The sequence below is a fragment of the Rhea americana genome, unplaced genomic scaffold (assembly GCF_003343005.1).
Source record: "Rhea americana isolate MKP2758 unplaced genomic scaffold, rheAme1 scaffold_3, whole genome shotgun sequence".
Taxonomy (NCBI): domain Eukaryota; kingdom Metazoa; phylum Chordata; class Aves; order Rheiformes; family Rheidae; genus Rhea; species Rhea americana.
This window is the reverse complement of record NW_028186423.1, coordinates 9,841,144-9,860,334: the sequence shown is the minus strand read 5'-3', so window position 1 is coordinate 9,860,334 and position 19,191 is coordinate 9,841,144. Positions and strand designations below refer to the sequence as shown.

The 19,191-nt window shown below is 33.9% G+C and overlaps 1 protein-coding gene across 1 annotated transcript in view; it reads left to right on the top strand.

The window, feature by feature from the left end:
- The window catches only part of KLHL1 (kelch like family member 1), a 248,194-nt gene that overhangs the window by 45,580 nt on the left and 183,423 nt on the right, over positions 1 to 19,191 (top strand). The gene's annotated exons all lie outside the window — the stretch shown is intronic.

Below are 19,191 nucleotides of genomic sequence, written 5' to 3'. Positions count from 1 at the left end.
TGTCTTTACATTTAAACTTCCCTTAGACAATTCCATGTGCAGCATTTMTGCTTTGGACTCATTTTTATAATTTATTTTTGTTTTTGTTTGTTTGCTTGTTTAATTTCAGTAAATCTGTACTTTCCTAAATAATTAATAAGACWTCATGGTATTTTTCACCTGAATGATTGCTGTATTTACTCTCTACTAACACATCAGAAAACTTTTTACTGGCAAAATCCAGCAAAACAAGAAAATTATAAATTCTATGAATTCATAATTCTATGACTTTCACCCACTACCTATTTTTTTTTCTAACCTCTCTTTAGAAGCATCACCATGTAAAAATATCCTTCCATAATTCTCCCTATAGACACCTTGAATTTCTCATTCGGGAGAATTACCCTTATTATTTGCTAATCCAGAAAAAGAATTTTCAGCTCAGGCTTCAGCAAGACTTGGAAGCAAGCCCTGAAACATATACAAGCCTGCCTCAGACACTGGAAGTATACTCACGTCTGTGTTTTGGGGGGCTGAGCATACCTTTTCCATACCCTCAGAAAAGACGGTGATACCTGTAAAAGCTAGATGAAAGACAGCAGCTGCTGCCCCTCAGTGCCTCAGCTTTGCTCTCTGGCTCTTACGGTCCCAGCGTCTCCTTTTATTCTTGCTGAAAGACTCCTTTTCCTTCCTTGGGTGGTTAGTACCTGCAGAAGCAAAGGCTGTAAGTTCTCCAAATTCCCTGGTGCGCGTGTTCAGGGGACCTCAAGCCCCTGAGGCAACCTGTGGGGACACAACCCAAAGCACACGTGGTTCAGCGTGACCAGCCAGGACGTTGCCACCGTCCTTGCAGCGCTTACCATGCAAGGCAGTGCCGATGTGCAGCAGGCTGAAGCTGTTGGAATAACAACTTTTGCAAATTATCCTGGGTTTATTGGCTGAGAGCATGAAGGCCGTCTGTACAAAGATGAGGTCAGGAGCTTTTTATGGGCCTAGCAGTTTCACCATCCACTGTGGTTTTGAATGTCCCTAAAAATAGGGCCGTTCTCCTCAGAAAATTGAACAAAATAAATATATATAAAATATTTTATAAGGTACAAGAGAATCAAAGAATCAAAGTTTGTGATATTATTTTATAAAAAAGACAGTTCTCGACATTCTGGTTTCGGATATCTTTTTTATTTAATACAGTCAATTCTTAATTACCAGAATCTTTAAAATTAGATAATTGCTTACCGACATTACTAAGAATGGAATTTTCACCTCGGTACTTCATATTCTGGCCTCAGATCATAGTGCAAAACTCAACTGTAAGTAACAGTTTAAAAAGTACCAATTTTGCAATGTTTCAGCAATCTGGAAAACTCGGTGTGAAATTTTAATGTCTGTATATATTCTGAAAATTAACATTTCAATGAAAACAGAATGTTTATTCAATAACAATTGTACCTTGTACATGCTCACTCTTTTGCAGTACTTCTAAGAAAAACAAAGCATATTTTCTTAACTTTTCTTGATCAAAAATTTTATTATTTATTTCTATTTTAGTCTTTTTACTTACTGTTCTTTGTTGTACTAATAATTAGCTTTTTAGTAGTAAGAATAAAAATATTATTATTTTGTGTATTTTTTCAACAAATATGAATACATTAGCATACTGTTTAGGGATCTTCTTAATAAACTCAACGTATATGGAGTGCTTTCTGTCAGATTTTCAAGTTTATCATCTGTTTAATAGGACTGAACCTCAATGTAGTCAAAGTATTTTCCCAAATTTACGAGTAGCAAATAGATAGCTCCTTCAAAGAGCATTGAACTCGCTTATTATCTTGCCTTTAATTAGCTGCCTCCTGTGGACAAATAACCTTTCACTGATATTAATTAGTGGCAGGATTTTATTGCTCTGAAAACTCATTGTTTGTCAAGTCTCTTCAAACATTGAGATTTCTTCTAATATTCAATTCTACAATATTTGTTAGCTTGCAACTTGGTATTTCTTTAATCAAATTTTTATCAAATCAAAATCAAATTAAAGAGATGAAATATTATACTAGTCTGCTGTGCAGTACATCACATGAATTCTGTGGTCAAAAAAATGTATTTTCCCTTTGCTTCCATGAAAATGTCCTCACTAACTTTTATATTTGCTTTCTATTTTGCAAGAATTTATTTTTTCTTTCATTTTAAAATTATTAGGTTTATTGTTACATTAAGTTGCGTTATTGTTACAATATTACGTATTGTTACATTAAGTTACATTATTTAAGTTTATTGTTTAATTTAAACTTAAACTGTTCTTAAGCAATACTAGGATAGTCTTACCATAGAATTAACCGATCTTTCATATAAAAGGGATAGTTTTTGCTGAATAAGTTAGTGGATTAAATGAATTCATGATTATTATTATAGTTTGAAATGCTTGTGAAATTATACAATAAATTTCTTTTTCTGTTTCAACTGCTTTCCACATACCATTAGAAAAAGTGCTCTTGGAATGGGGAAGGTGGGGAGTTATTGCCAGAAACAGTCCTTTTTAGTGTATACATTGCATACTTTTTTTTTTTTTTTTAAGTAAGCACTTGTGTAAAACCAGGTACACATGTACATATGATCCGATAATAAATATACATCAAATTAAACAGATAATAGTAAAAATATTACTATTTGCTTAAGGAAGATGACACAATAATTTCTTTAAAAGTACAGAAAGTTATGATGAAGTGTATTTCAGTAAAATAAAATTTGCTACTGAGACAGCGTATAATGACAAGTATAATTGTTGGAAGCTACAAATTTTTAAGAGTTTAGGTGGTCTGGTGCTATTTTGGGGATGAGAGTTTTCCAAACATGTTAGACAAGCCCAAGTTTGGAAGGAAATCAAATCCATAGACTCTATTTTATTCYAAGATAACATGTGCCTTTGAAATAAACCCTGGTTATGCCTTGTCAATGGCATTGTTTTAAACAGGAAAGGGGTCTTGCCAGGAGAAACACATAGTATGCTGCACTATGTTACAGTTATATGTTGTAAATGAGAGGTTTCGTGTCACTGTAGAATAAAAGAATCGTTTTTTTTTTTTTTGAAAGAGATGAATTATGTCTAGCACAATGGAAAAATTTCAGTTAAATATGATTTCTTGTAAATCTATGGCCTGTCAATGGTGCAACATATAGTTGACAGATGTCTAAATCCACAGAGGAGAAACCCCCAAATCAGCGTGCATGCACATACTAACCTTTTTTATTTGAATACCCCATTATAGCAAAGTCTGACAGAAAACAAAACCATTGGCAAGTATAATTCGTTAATGATAACCAATCTCATACATAACTGCTCTTCATTTCATCATATTTATTAARTAAGAATTGTGATTATCTCTCCCAAATACTTCCTACTAGTTGCTCTATTATGGTCACTTACAGTCTACAGAGAAGACATAGAAATTCAGTGTCTTATTTACTAATATCTCTTGTTTGAATTTCTGGTCACAAAATTGTTGTGATAATAAGTACAGGAGTTTCAAAAATAAACTAATCAGAAACTTAGTTTATAAAAAATAAAGWCACTGTATACATCTGTCGTAAAATGTTCAGATGTGCTGCTTAAATGTTGCAAGATGGAGGAATTACAGATCAACTAAGAAAAGTGTCTTGTTTAGAATTTACTGTTGTGGGGTTAAGGTTCTTGAACTTTCACCAGCAAAATAAATGCTAATATTTTATTAAGGAGCCATGCAAAAAGTGCATAATCAAGTAATTATCATTAATATGATTTTACTTGTTGAAAAAATAYTGCAATTTTGCAAAGTGATGGACAATTTATCTTCACTTTGGAATAATTGAAGGAAATCTTTGTATTTGTTGTACAGCACTCCTAATGAGAGCAGGAAAGCAAGTGCATAGATACTCATTTACTAAGTTTGTGTATGCAAGATACTCGGGTATGGGGGAAAAAGTTAACAATAAAACTGTTTTAGTCTACAGACATCTACGGGCAAGAAACTAWGCTGTAATATTGCCTAGTTGTCTAACTCTGTCCTGAAGAATTTCTAGAATAGTTTGAAGTATTGAAATTATAAAGACTTTTTATGCAATTTAGATTTTAAGCGACATCAAAATGAAATTARTTCCACTATTATGGTCTCTGTAACTGCACATTGTGTAAACTACTCAGGCAGAAATTTTGCTGAGGATTTGTCACATYTGTATCATTCTTAGCAATAGGCTAGTAATTATGGCATTAATGTCTAATCTTTGTCCTGTAGCTACCAAAATGTGGAAACATTCAATTATGGCTGGAAATGGCTTTTCAGCAAAATAGTATCAATGAAATAAAGATAAATGACAACAGATAATGCTTGCAGTAGCTAATAAACATTAGCTGTCAAATAAAATAAATAAAGAGAATCTACCAAGGCACTGCACAGTACCAGAAAAACATCTCTGCTACTGAGAGAGCTATTTAAGCTATTTGAGCCTGGAGCAGTTAACTATATATATTAGTGCATGTGTTTAACTAATAGCAGGAATTCCTATTATGTATCATTTCTATCGCATCCCCCAATTTCCTGATCTAGATGAGTACTTTGGTGGCAAAAATCATGATATATACCAATAAMAAACCCTGAATAGCTGAAACCATCATTTCAGTTTGCTAACATCAGATTGTCCAAGAGGTGTTTTATTGGGGTTGCGAAGTCAACAGTCCCAACAACTTTATGGATTAAAAGATTGCTCAGAAGTACCTTACCCTGACACATTCGTTTGGGCTCTACATGCAAAATGGTGAGGCCAGGCATGAAATTATGACTGATTTTTTTCCTCACATGTTCATTATTAATGAGTGCGATTTTATAGTACCRCTATGTCTGTCACTTGACTAGATCTAAAGCGATTGGAGAAAAGTCTTAGTCAAGCCTGAATATTATTGCTGAATGGATTACCGYGTTTGATTTGTTGTAAAAACAATTTAAATATAGCTCTACATATCTTGTAAGTGTAGAACAATCATTTAGCATCAGAAATTTGACATTTTAACATAGCTATGTACTGCCTTAGTCTCTTTTCTACATGCATAACTTTAATGAGGGCAAATGCAACAAAAATGAATCTAAATACGAATTTGAAAGGCTCTACTATCTATTATCTGATTTCTTTATCAMTCTTCTCGGAGGATAGTTGTGAATCTTTCTCAAGAAAGGCCAGAGCATAAAAGACATGCTCTTTGCAGAAAGCAAGGTTACCATACCTTCTAACACATGAGAAGTAACAGCACTAATATRTTCCTGGAACTCTACTTACCCAAGTAAGATCATTTTCATCTAAGTAGGCTTGGAAATATAATTTTCCATTTAAATCAGGTAACATTGTACCTGATAACATCATGTAACTTTGTAAAATAATTTAAGTTGCCTTTATAGATTTTCTTTTTTTTTTTAATACCTGCTTGCTGTTATAGTGGCATTTTATCCAAAGAATGATAGAAAARTTAATGAACATCCTTCTTTCTAATCTGGTGATGTTGATGTAGGCAGTTTTATAGATCTATTTTAGTAGTTTTATTGGAAGTACATTTATATTCTTTATTTATTGGAAATGTGAGGGTTAATATATTAGGTTGATCAAAGGAGACTAATAAGTCAAAATATTCAAATCACTGTTGTCTTTTGTAACATTAATATAATAAGGTATGATTGTTTATAATTGATGTCTTTATGTCTGCTATGGTGATTAGAACAATGCTAATGACCAATAATTGTGTATATTTTCAGATCTCTTTCTTTTAACTTGTCATATAACTAGAGAAATAGTTTTAAGCATTTTCCACAATCAGTCATCACTTTTAAATATGTTTTCATTGGTATTGATTCTATCCTGTATCAAATTCATTGTCTTGAATGAATTACACGTGATAAAAATACATTATTCAGAATTTGGCTTTAGTAATCATATCTTGATGATATTTGATAGCTTTATAAGGCTTTTGGAGGTTCTTGAAGTGGTAATGTTATTTATTTATTTATTTACAGCTGATACTGAATTGATATAAACTTTAAATTTTTTCAAGTATAGTTGAACTAAAATTTTATTCTTACTAGAAAAATGAAATACACACACACACATATATATATTTAGGTAGGAGGAAAAAGCTGTTATTAATCATAGCCTGAATTACTATTTGAATAATCCTATAATTTGCAATTAGGCTATTCTGTATAGATGAGTATGAAACAGATAATCAGGAACGGGAAGGCTCTGCAGATTAGTCCATGTGCACTGTGATTAGCTTGGTACTAGAATGTCCAAATTCAGCAAACAGAAGCAAGCACACTAAAAATTTTCTAAGCAGAGTTACAAACATTTTAGATGTGCAAATAGAGAATCCATAGTTTATAATAAACCTGATTGAAATAGATCTTATTATGATCATTAATTTTTAATTTTGAAGTGTTATTTGAGTCACTAAAACCAATTGGAAATGCATAGTTACAATTTAACAGACTTGAAATTTCTAGGGCTTACTTATTTTGTTTTGGTAGGTTTTTATTATTTTTGTAAATTCATAAATATTCTATATGAAGTGAACATCAAATATGGCTATATGCTGACTTGGGAGAATGAGGGAATTTTTGCAATTTCTCTTATTTCCACAATCATTAAAGATATACAAATATAGTAAGATACAAATAGTTTATACTTCTGTAAGCATGACCTGTAGTTCTTCTTGTATATTCAATCCAAAAAAAGTAAGAAAAAAAAAAGAAAGAAAATAGAAAAAGTATGGCCTCAAGAAATTACTGTAGCAAGAGAGTCTAAGAAATAAATTGGAGGCATAAGCAGGAATCTTTGTGTTATATATAGGTAGAGGGGGAAAAAAAATACTGAAAACCCTGCTTCACACAAATGGTTATGCATTAAATTGAATGTAGATGTAAACACAGTTCAGAAATCTAAAATTTTCTTTTGTCATCCCTTGAGCCCAGCTTCCAAAAGACTTCCTGATGCTATGTTAGATACCGGAATGCCTAAATATTTGATACTTACTCTTAAAAGAAATACCTAGGCTCCTTAAATGTTTAATGGGAAAATTTAAGTACTACAAAATAAGATCTATGAAAGTCATCATACTGAGTGGGAGATTCCTCATAAACTAGACAATATTGACCATATGTTCTTTAAATCATGTTTTTCGTCATACATATTCCTGCAAATGCCWTCTTTTACATGGGGGTCACAAGCAAGAGTGTCTCCTTCCTGTATCTCTTTAAAAGAAATTAAAAACTCATGCCATTTGTAATACCTTGGCATATGTCTTATATAAACACCCTCATGACAAAAGTCTGAGTTCCCTTTGCTTTTARCAGTTAGCTCTGTGGTTAGAGCACTCACATTGTAGGCTTGATTCCTCCTCTGCTCTGCAGGGTAAAATTTTACATACTTGGTGTCTATGGATTAGTCTGTGGAGTAGAAGGAGGAAAATTTCTCTACCATTGCTTCATTAATAATTCAAGAATGATTAGGCCAAAGGAAGGATGGGATGCCAAGAATTAACTTTTCTTTAGCAGAAAGAAAATCTAAAGGCCAGGTTTGGCTATCCTCTTTCAATCAGACTTTGGATTAAATAATAAAAACCTTTTAATTCACAAACAGTTAAATGAAAGTTTTTCTGTAATAATTGCACTAAAAGTTTGTGCTTTTTTTGTTGTATAAGGTAATCACTACTTATACCACATATTGCCCTGTAGCCTTATTTAGCTGTACGTAGTATTCTGGCTTTGGTTCTTAATTTTCAAATTAAGGGCAGTATTTAAATTATATGCATGTCCACATACCTTTTGATTGATACCTTTTGATAGAGCTCTATCAAATCACTCATTTCCTATTCTCTGAGTATATAGATAATAATTGATTTTCCGAATATTGCTAAACCAAAGCAATACTAACGGCTAGATTTTGTGCTATCCTGCATATGTATAAGAAAAGCGTTRTACTTTCATATTGAACATCCTATGAAGAATATAGCTCTGGTATATGTAGGGTTAATAAGAGGTAGTTCTTATGTAATGTGTAGGTCTTAAATCACTTTCTGACTCCGTTCCCAGGATTGTAGTGATCATCTAGTATAGAAGCTAAATCCATCAAATTCATCCTAAGACAGGATCCACTATTTGGCAAGGTGTCAGCCTTAACTGAAGTCGTTGAGAAAAGCAGATAATATATTGCCATTTCAAAACAATGTGGCAAAATGCTCTCTGTTTTATGCCTTTCTTTGAGCTACATCTTTCCCAGTGGCTTGCAGATGCAGGGAAGCATGTCAGGACCATGAAATCAGTGAGCTTTTCTCCAAGATGTGTGACACTCAACAGATCTGTACCAAGCAGCAGCAGGAGACTGTTGCTGAATGCAGTGCAAGCTCCCTGAAGCTTGTCTTGCCACTGGACATTGCTTGCAGCATCAGGCATGCAGTTCACAGGGTGCTGCTCTCCRTGTGTGCGTGTTGTCGTTTCCCCCTCAGCACATGCACCTACTACAGTAGTTAACTGTACCAGAATTTTAAGCTGGATTTTCTAAAGCTGCAGTTTCCCGAGGCCTTTAGCGTGGTTTCTACTGAAGTCACAAGGGGCTTTAAGCTGTGACATGTTACCTATGCTGTGAAACATCAGCGTGCGTGCTAAATACAATAGTAATACAATACTTGTCCTTTTTTGCATGCCATTACTATCATTCAGATATATGATTCCTATTTACAGAAAGTACCTACATCATAAATTAAATGCTGGAAACAAGTGCCTCTTAATAAAAGAGAGATCTATATCCCTGCATATATTTGTAYACACACTCTGAATGAGTAACTATGTCAACTAATTTACTCATCCATACAGATATGGTCATTTGTCATGACAAGGTAGTTACATATGACACTGACATCTCTTTTAAGCATAAATGCAGGCCATTCACTGAGAAAATATAGCAGGGTTGCAAGGATGCATGCAAAAGCCAATGTTAAAGAAAGGGACCAGTGGGGTCACCTAATGTGTGAGCATGCCCCGTACAGGTAGAGCTACCTATAAGGGTACCCCTCTATAGCATATTATTTGTTGTTTACTTCATAAAACTCTGTGTGTACAATCTTCAWTTCCTATATTTATAAAATTCTCATTTAGGTGGAATTATGTGAATAAATAATGGACAGTGATAAAAGCATGAGTTGTTTTATATGCATGACTTCTGAAATAAAATACTATCTCATGTCAGCTCCTTGTTAACATCTTGTTTAATTATTCTGTCTTTGGCAGTAGGTAAATCAAAGTCAGTTCCCAATTCTGTTCTTTTATGTTTTTATCATATATCTATATAGTGTTAGGCATTATTTAATATTTATTATTTTAATGATAAAAGTCAGAAATTCAAGTCAATACAATACAATTTCATTTTTTTTTCATAATCTGAAATGATAAAGCTGTCAGCAAATGTTATTTTGACTAGCCTGTAAAAATCAGTAAGGCCCTGTTATCCAACACAGTTTGACTTCTAATTGTGAACCTTTCACCTTGTATATATTCTATTTAATCATCTATTTGACGTAAAATCATACTCACTGAAATGGTGAGTCTTASCCATGACTAAGTAAGTTTAGATTACAGGAAACTAAAAAAATAAAATCAGTAAATAATGTTAATTTTACAGAAAATCAGTGAATAATGGTTATTTTACAATAATTATTCTGAAATGCTTAGCAGAGTTTCTTATTTCTTAAAGGAACCGAAGTTAGTTATATCTATCAACATTCATTTTTATACTTCTATTTTTTATCTATTAAATAGTTTGTACCACCCATCAAAATAACAGTTCCTGAAAAAYACGCTTTCAATTATAACTAGCCTCCCTGGAAGTTTGTTTTTATTTCTGAGGGGCAGATCTGGTACCAGGTGTGTGACCAACATCTCTCTGGAGTACCTGGAAGGGCAGTCTAGCCAGCTGCTCACACCTTTTTTCTCCAGGAAGGCTATTAAGACAGACCAGGCATAACAATATCCACTCATCCTTCTCTCCAGGCTCAAGCTCAGTCCACTTTTATAGCCGAGTTATAAAGTGCTAACACACTGGTAAAAGGTGGCATTGGGGGATGAGAGAATTATTTCAGCTTTGTAGGAGACCTGTTTTAGTACGTTATGTTGGAGCTCTTAAGAAGTTCAGAAGGGCTCTTAGGGCAGACCGTGACCTGGAATGAGCCGTCGCAGCTGCCTGGCGTCGAGGGAGCTGCGGCAGTCCGTGCGGGCTGAGATGCGCCGGCCTCGCGGGCGCTGCTCAGCCGGCGCCGCGCCGCGGGGCAGCGTGCGGAGACCCAAGTCCCTCGTGAGCGCTTACCACGCGCGGGAAGGCAGCAGAGTACGACTGCAGCCTCTCACGTGAGGCCGGCAGGATTAGTCGCGCATATAACAGTCTTCACGCTTTGGCTCAAACTTTSCAGCAAGTAACTCCCACCTCGGTTTCCACAGCGGGGATGAAGCTGTCTGCCATCCAGCCTGCACGTGCCTGGTGGCTCTGTACTCCAGGCACCCCCGCCTCGTGAATTTTGCTTTTGTTACGTTAATTGGTTGATAGGAGCAACAAAACTGAGCGCTTCTTTTGAAGGAAAGGTTGTAGATTATGACAATGAAATAAAAGAACAAAAATAAAATACAGACAGTTACATGCAGGTTAAAAATGATGAAGAAARGATATAACTGTTACTTTATTTTAGAAATGGAAGGACTTGGCTTCTGTAGAGGAGTAGAGTTTAGACAAAAACTGCAATTTTAAATTTTTAACTGAGTCATAATCTTTTTCATTCAAATTTTGACTGGTAGAAATGCAATATCATATATACTAGAAAATATTTAACCAGAATATGAAAAATATTTTATAATGAACTTCTGCCCTCCTGTTAAAGAGGGTATTCCCCTGCTACAATACCAACTGGTTAATTAAAGTGCTATGAATGTATTACCAATGCTTAACCCATTTGTTAGGATTTCTTCTTTTTTTATATAWTTGGCTGCCTTAAGAGATTGGGAAAACTATAAATCAACAATTCTATTTTTCTGAAGTAAAAAGAAGCAAGCTATCTGGCAAATATAAGGATTTTAACTTGTACAGTGGTGCAAGTTTATTTATTTATTATTTCATCTTGAACTCAAAATCTTCATTAACTGAAAATGAATGGTGGATAAGGGCAGTGATTTTGATGGAGCTGGTGGCAGAGCAGCAATTAATGTATACTTGAAGAAGTAGTAGTCTTACGTATGGTCTGAGGCAACTCTAATTACTTGTAATAGAGATTTTTTTCTACTTGTCTGATAATGAAAGGAGAAAGAGAGGAGGAATGCAGAGTGACCAAGCCATACTCTAATGAAGGAGGCTTTGTTCTATCTTAAGCTAAAAAAAGAGGAGAAAAACTACTGTTAGTAATTTAAGAAAAAGTGATTGTGCTTCTCAGTTCTTCTTCAGTTGCATATGTATTTAAAAATCAAGATGTCCTGTGACACMTTTTCTGATTTCTGCTTTCAGGAAGAATGATTTGCCTCCTTTCAGGGAAGTGATTTGTTATGTAGATTTATATGCAGATTGTACCTGTTTCCTGGGCTTCATATTTTTAAGGTCTCCATTTCCAGTATCAAGGTTTACAAATAAATTCAGATAGTGATATCCAACATGGCAAAAAGCTCCTCTGGAAATGTGAATGGGGAGGAAAAAAAAAAGAAAGAAAAGACCATATATTACAGAAATTACACCAATAAGTTTCCAAGTCATTTAAATATGTCTATATGTAGCTAGGTGAACTACAGGTTCATTTACCAGATTTCTCAAGAACTRCTCCTTCTGCGTGGGCATGCAAAGCTGATAAAGCAGTAGAGGCACTGTTAGCTGTGTGGGGGAGAAAGCGGAATAGCAGATAGTCAGCATCTTTTCTCTACTGTTGCACRGCAAGACTATTTAGAGGCAGAAGAGGTCAAAGACATGGAAAGAAAGCTTAATCGGTGCATGAAATCTGAGGGCTGTTACTCACATCAGGGGTTTGTATCCGTACAATTAGTGCTATAGCTGCCAGGCTCCAGATGTTGGCTGGAATGAAGAACCTTAAAAAGTCATCTAAGTCTCTCAGATCTTCTTCAAAAGTTTGGTGTGGATTTACYTAAGTGACAGGAACTTGAAGTAAAGTTTATAAAAGGATCATCTTTATGCTGAAATGAGTTTCAGGAAGGATAATGAGACTGATTTTCAATATGAAAGAATCTTCTGCAATGATATACTGCAACAAATTATTATGTTTTGACTTGAAGAAAAGGAACAGTAAGAGGTCTTAATTGCATTTCACAGACTCATAATAAAATATCATAATAGATTTGGAAAGAAATCATTTTTTTAATTTAGAAAAAGATAGTAGCCTGTGAAAATGAAGGAAGATTAATTAAAAGAAAAGTAAAATCTTGCTTTGATTGATAGAGGTTATGCAGAGCACACACAAAATATTCACTGCCTCAGGTACTGCAAGGAAGCTCAGCTGTTAGGAGAGAAAGTGCTTTGTTTTCTTTTATCTATCACTCAGTAATCATGATTTGGTGATTTTGAATTTTTTAAGGGAAAAAAAAAACCCAAATGTTGTAATGTTTAATAGTGATAGATATGTGGTCTCTTTCTGCCTTWTGTAACAGCTCAAGGCCACTATCCTCTTACTATGACGATCTATGAGACTTTCCAGTCTGCACTTAATATGTAATTATGTTGGGAAAAGGAGTGAGAGGAGGAATGAGAAAGCAAAGAGCAAGGAATAATTAGCTGGAGAAAGAAAAAAGGATTTTTTTCCCCCATTGAGATAAGGAGAGGAACGATTGTTTAGCATTCTGTCCAGTTTAAGGAGTGTGTGTAAGGGGCTGGGAACCTTCGCTCTGTGTGAGCAGATGCATTGCTCTTCCATGGGTTGTGGCAGACTTGGACTGTGAAAAAGCARCCTGGAGGGCTGAGGTGCAAAGACTGTGTATAATCCTCTCAGGCTGCAGGCTAGAARGTGCACAAAATGTTAGAGGTGCCTCTAGGGGCACCCATGCTTGACATGAGTCTGTAAGTAGTTCAGAGGCCAGGTAAAGACTATGTAATTTAGGTCTTCAGAATGAGATGGACATCAAAAAAGCAGAAAGCAGACATCATTATGTTGTGAGAAGATAGCTTCATCCTGATAATATTTGCTTCCCTTGGAGGGAGGAGGGAGGAGAGAGAGAGGGGAAATGGAGTGCTGGCCTGTCTTGGGTGGAAGCTGGCCATGGATATGATAGATACCAAATACTCAGCTGGTGTCTGGGCTTCCTGATCCAGAAGGCACTCCAGTATGCCTTCTAATTCACATAGTTAAATAATATTTATGAGTCAGTGTATTGGTAAGATGTCCCACTTGTGTCTCTCCCAGCACTGCAAATCTAGACCAGGTTAAAGCCCTTGCAACCTTAAAGACATCAGGAAAGTTAATCACAGCATTCAGACTAGAGAGTGACACTTCAAGCCTAGGTGAACTAGCCATAACTGGAGGAGGAAATGAAGGGAGAGGAATCTGGTACAAGGAAAAACTGAAAAGTTAGCGAGAAAATCATTTGCAGTTTAAAAGAACTAACACTTAACTGGTTTGACTTTTCTCACCTATATTATATGATAATTTTCCATTATAATGGTGCCACCTTTTCCTTCTGATATTTTTTATCCCATTGTCTCTTTTTTTTTTTCTTCTGAATAGCGTCTCATTTGAAACAAAATCATTAACCTTTTGCCTAGCTCTGAATATAGGCTGGTTGTGGACATTGCGGGAAGTGTTTTTATAATAAAGTCACTTATAAATACTTATAATTAATACCTGTTGTAACTATGGATTTTAACTGTTTAAATAAAGAAGCAGTTCTTATTTGCTCACAGACAGGATTTGAAGAAGGATTACCTCTAAAATATCAGCCATTAATTAYCAAAATCTAAAAGAATGCATGAACTAGTTATCTCCTTCTACAAATAAAGTCAGGTGTCTTGAAAGCTGTTGAAATGAGATCTGACATTCTTACATTAAAAAACCTTAAAAGAGCGATATGAATAAGTTAATATATGAAACATYAAGCATAGTCACTTCTACAAACGTACTATTTTACTAAAGGAATGACTGGGAATTTTGCATAAGTTAAGCAAGACGGTTGCTAACAAGTCCTTTGATTGAAATGCTATTTTCTGTCAATAATAGCACTATTTCCGTCAGGGCTAGCTTTTGTTTTATCTCTCAGAATAGTTGCTGTAGAGAGTGAAGCTCCCTGTTAATAGCACAGGCCTGGCACTCTTCTAGGAAATGTGTTTATTGGAATATTGTATTGTATTAAGTCTTCACAAGAATGTTATAAATGTTTTCATAAGTAGATRTAATTAAAACAAAGCTTTCAATAAAAAGGTGAATGTTTTGTTATGCTGTTTAGGGACAATTTATAACCTTTCTTTTAACATTGTGAAATGATAGCATTGCAATATTGCATGTTTCCACCCATATAAAAGAAAAATATATCTTTTCTGTCTCGATACGGAATAGAATCAAAATTTTAAATATTTACATTTCCTACAAAGGATATTTTATGTTATTTTAATATTTATTTTTTCCAAAGTTTGACTATCTGTCATGGCAACCTCACGTTGCAGAACTCATTTAATTACTCATCAGTGAAAAARTATTTAATTTGTTGGAAGCTGGGAGAACTGGAGGGAGAAAATGAAGGCATAACTGATAGAAGAACATAAGATAGAAAATGTATGGGGAGGAAATGGAAATACTAGTGAAGAACGATCAAAAACTTATTTTTAAGATGATATATATTCGAAAAAAAGAGGAGAAAGAGGAAAAATCTGAAGTTCTTGTTTAGAACACTGTAGAAGTTAAAATGTGGGAACTCAAGAGTAGAGATAAAGGATTTACAGTAATACTTAAAAAAAAAAAAGTTCCATTGGTTCGGTTCATAGAGCAAACTTGCTTCATTAATAACAATAATAAACTTCTATAAAAATGGGGGAAGACTGAAGGGAGGATTAAGGGATTGCCATGAATTTAACTGAATTCAGTGACAAATTCAAAAAAGAAAGTCAAGATTTTTTGAAAAAATCCTGTAAATTTTCTGTAACTRTTTTTTTCAAAAAAGCATAAATAAAAAGTTTTAAAATGATTGAATAAATTTGAACCAAATATTCCAGGAGGGAGTTAATTCTTTACTTTTGTTAGATTCTCTCCARTGATATTAGAGAGAGCCTATGTTCGTAGCTTAGATTGGTTATCTAGCTTCTAAAAGGTGTTAGATAAGAAAAAATTCCAACTTAAATGAAAGTATTTTGACATGAACCAAAACAGAAATCTTATTTTACATGTTTTATTAGTAACCTGGAAAAAATATCAACCTGAACAAACTCTTCCTTCTCTACTTTTTCAGTCTAGCTACTAAACAAGAAAATACTATTTTTCTTCGTAGCGATAATGTTCRGTATATCACAGTGGTCCCTTCATGCTGGAGGGGAAAGGCTGCAGTCTCTTCAAGGCAGGAAGGGGAGGAGGAAGTTGCCCTTCCAGWGTTTTGAATGTTTTGAACACTGTTCAAACCATTTGTCTAAGATTACATGACAAACTACTAGCTAATATTGCTATAATGCCTTGCCACTGCCTTAGCTAGAAATCCATTCTCCTTTCTGTCATTTCACCCCGTATGTAACTTAATTATAGCTTGTTTGTAAATTGCCAGAAGTACGGTATGTATTTTGCTGACAGATGTGAAGGCAAATCAAAGCCGTGCTTGAGACGTCAAAGATTCTTGTTATCAGAAGATGAATATCACAAAAAATAAAAGAGAAATGGAGAGTAATGTAAATGAACGATAGTCCTCCATTAATGAACCTCCATTAATGTAATAACTAAAACCATTTTTTTTGTTGGTCTTTTCTAATGTCATTTTTAGTATTTCATTTTCTAGTACTCAATATTTACTATTTTCTTAAGGTAGGAAGCATGTTAACCTATGGAAGAAATTCATTTTTATTTTGGATRTTGAAGCTGATAATATTCCTAAGATGTTCTGTGCACAGACACACAAAACAACAGTGGAACCACGCGTATTTCTAGTAGGCACACAGATGACCTAGTGTTTGAATTTCACCTTGTGGGGTCCAGGGAATAAATTATGTTACAAGTAATTTGGCCCCCAAATTAGCTTTTAGAGGAATCAACAATTTAAGTTATACATTATGCAGATTTATCTATAGAACAGGAACAGTGACTTTATCATATGCACTGAACTATGTTTAAAAATAYTTATTTTTTATATAGAAAAGCAATTTTTGAGTAAACAATTATTCATCTCAGGGCTTAATTAATGTGATTTAAAAGTCCTATTTGATATTTTGAATATATTTTTTWAATTGGTCATAATTACCTATACATGCATTTAATAAACTCGTACAACTGTTACTTGCTGACTGAAGCTTTTTAACTAAATCCTGTATTAGCAAGCTACTGGCTGAATGTAAATTATTGATTGTGCAAACAGAACACTTAAAACGAAAAAGATATAACTTCTGAAAAGGATAAATAACAAAATTTCTATCTCCACTTGCTCAGAAGTTAAATAAAAGTTAGATAAAAGCTAATTACATGCTGGTTTTCAGGATTATTTACTGTGCCTTCAGGGTTTATTTYTTGAGTAGGAATTTATAAAGTGTTAAATATACTGATGAATTTGAGGATGGAAAGCATTGTTTATAAGTGGCATGCAGGAAAGAACAGAATTTATGGCATACAGACTAGTGACTCAAGAACAAAATAACCTAATCTCACCTCACTTGTATAAGCCTAGTATAAATTCAGTCAGAATACTTCCACTTTTTTTTGACCTAAAGAGAGCAGCATGTTTGGCATAATCAAGAAGAGGCATATTCAATACGTTGCCTGGTGAAATGTAAACTGGCTTAGAGTCTATATCCTAAATTCTGATATAACAAACAATATAAACACATTCAGACCTGCTCATTCTCGTTATTTTCCTTTCTCTGAGTTGCTGCTGTTGTCACTTCTAAATTCCCTGGAGGAAGTGAAAAAATATGTCTRTTTTTCCCTACCAATCTTGTTTATTAGGCATCACTTTCTCTCCTGTAAATTACTTGCCATTCTAATTCTTGAGCAATAACACTGAAGAAGTCCGTGCAGGGCTACAATAAAATTGAGTGAGAAAAAAAAAAAAGAGAGAGAGAAAGAGAAAGATACCCACTATCCATACCAATGAGCTTAGCTCTGTCATTACAGTTTTATGTGAAAATATTTCTTGATCATTCAGAAACATATGAAAATAAACACGGATTTCTGCTCACCATGGTTGGCACCATGGATGGGAACCAGCCGCAAAGGATGGGAACACAGGAGATTATGTCATATATAGAATGAATACATTTCTTTTATTCTTTAGGAAGAGTTTGTGTGAGATATTTTGCTTATACTACTACTATGAATTAAAAAAATTGATTATAACAGAATGAAGGAAGTGTTGCTTTCTAAATTACTGATTGATAATTGTTTCTGTTGTGGAACTGTAGTTAATAAAGTTATACCAATCCAATTTGCTATAGTCTCTCAGTTTCTACCCAGGACAGATGGTTCAGGCCCACATATATTGTAACATTACTAGCCTAGAAATTGCAATACTGAATAACTTAAAATATCGATGATTTTTCAGAATCTTTTTTAATTCTACGCAATTGAAGTTAATGTGTGTCATAATTTTACAGAGATTCAACTCGCTTATCTTTTTACCTCCACCCTAGACTATGCTATACTGTGCTATATGCAGGAATTATTAATATACTGGAATGAATTTCCCTTTAAAAATTTTCTGTAGGCCATCCTCAACTATGCAGGCTTCCAACCTGGCATCCACTGGCAGGCTGCCACTTCAGTGGAGTGCTGGGAAACCTAGGAATGACTGCGGCTGGGAGATGCACCAGCCTCCTCCTTTCCTCTGATGACTCTCCTACAATAATGTAGCAGAGTACTTGGAACAACTTTGAACAAAAACTAGTCCAAAAATAAATAATCGTTGCATAGCAAATACTATTTTTAAACAATATTACAGTCTACCAAGACACAAACAAAAACAATAAAGACTTTTTTCTTTTTTAATATACCTATATTTAATTTTAATCACTGATTTTTAATCTTTATGCCCCTTTCAAACGTTTCCAGCATCAGAAATGCAGATTGTGTTATCCTGTGGATCTGTTAATATCATTCTTAGAATATGGTTCTGACTGATTTGCAAACATAGCTAATGAAACTGCTGCTTTATTATTGTAAATTATCAGATTTTCTCATGCTTTCCTTAATATTTCTCTTTCAATAGAATATACATAAACTGATTTGAATCAACTAATAATATAATTTGATATACTGGCATTAAAATATGTCCTTTGGTACTCTGATGATCTTCTATTGATTTAATAAGCTGTTTCGTATATATCTAGTTGAGTGAAATAACTTGATCAGCTTGATTATAAATGAAATACCTCATTTTCATCATCATAAGACGTACAAAAAATCAGAGTTTTCATCTGAAACAATTTCATTACATATTTGTAAAAGAAGGGGGTATTGTCTGTGTCATGCATTATCTGGAAGCACATAATTTCCTCGAGGGCTAGTGCTTACTGACACATTTCCTTATTTTAGTAAGGGTTTTGAATCAAAAGCACTCCAAATAACTTTGAACTAAGAAAATATGGCTGCATAATGAAAAAAAAATGCCTCCCATTTCTATATGATTTTTTCTATATGATCTTTTTTTTTCTTATTTCTGAAATCAGTAGTAGTCTAAATCACTTTGTATTAATTAGTTAAAATACAGGTCTGTAGTTTGTTATTGCAGACTTATTCCCAGTTCATTGTCAGTTAAGTTGATTAGTTTTATTTCTTTCTCAAGTGATATAAAATGAATATGAATTTTGAAGAAGTGAACTAGATTATGCACTCCTTGAATCAGTGGAAAGATAGAATTGCTTTTTCCATTATTCTTTTATTTTGCGTATGCGTATGATGAAACAATTACAGAAATAAATGATTTRTTTAGTTCTGTAAAATAATTTTGCTCTAAAATGATAAAAAAGATGAAAAACTCAGTCATTCATAATAAA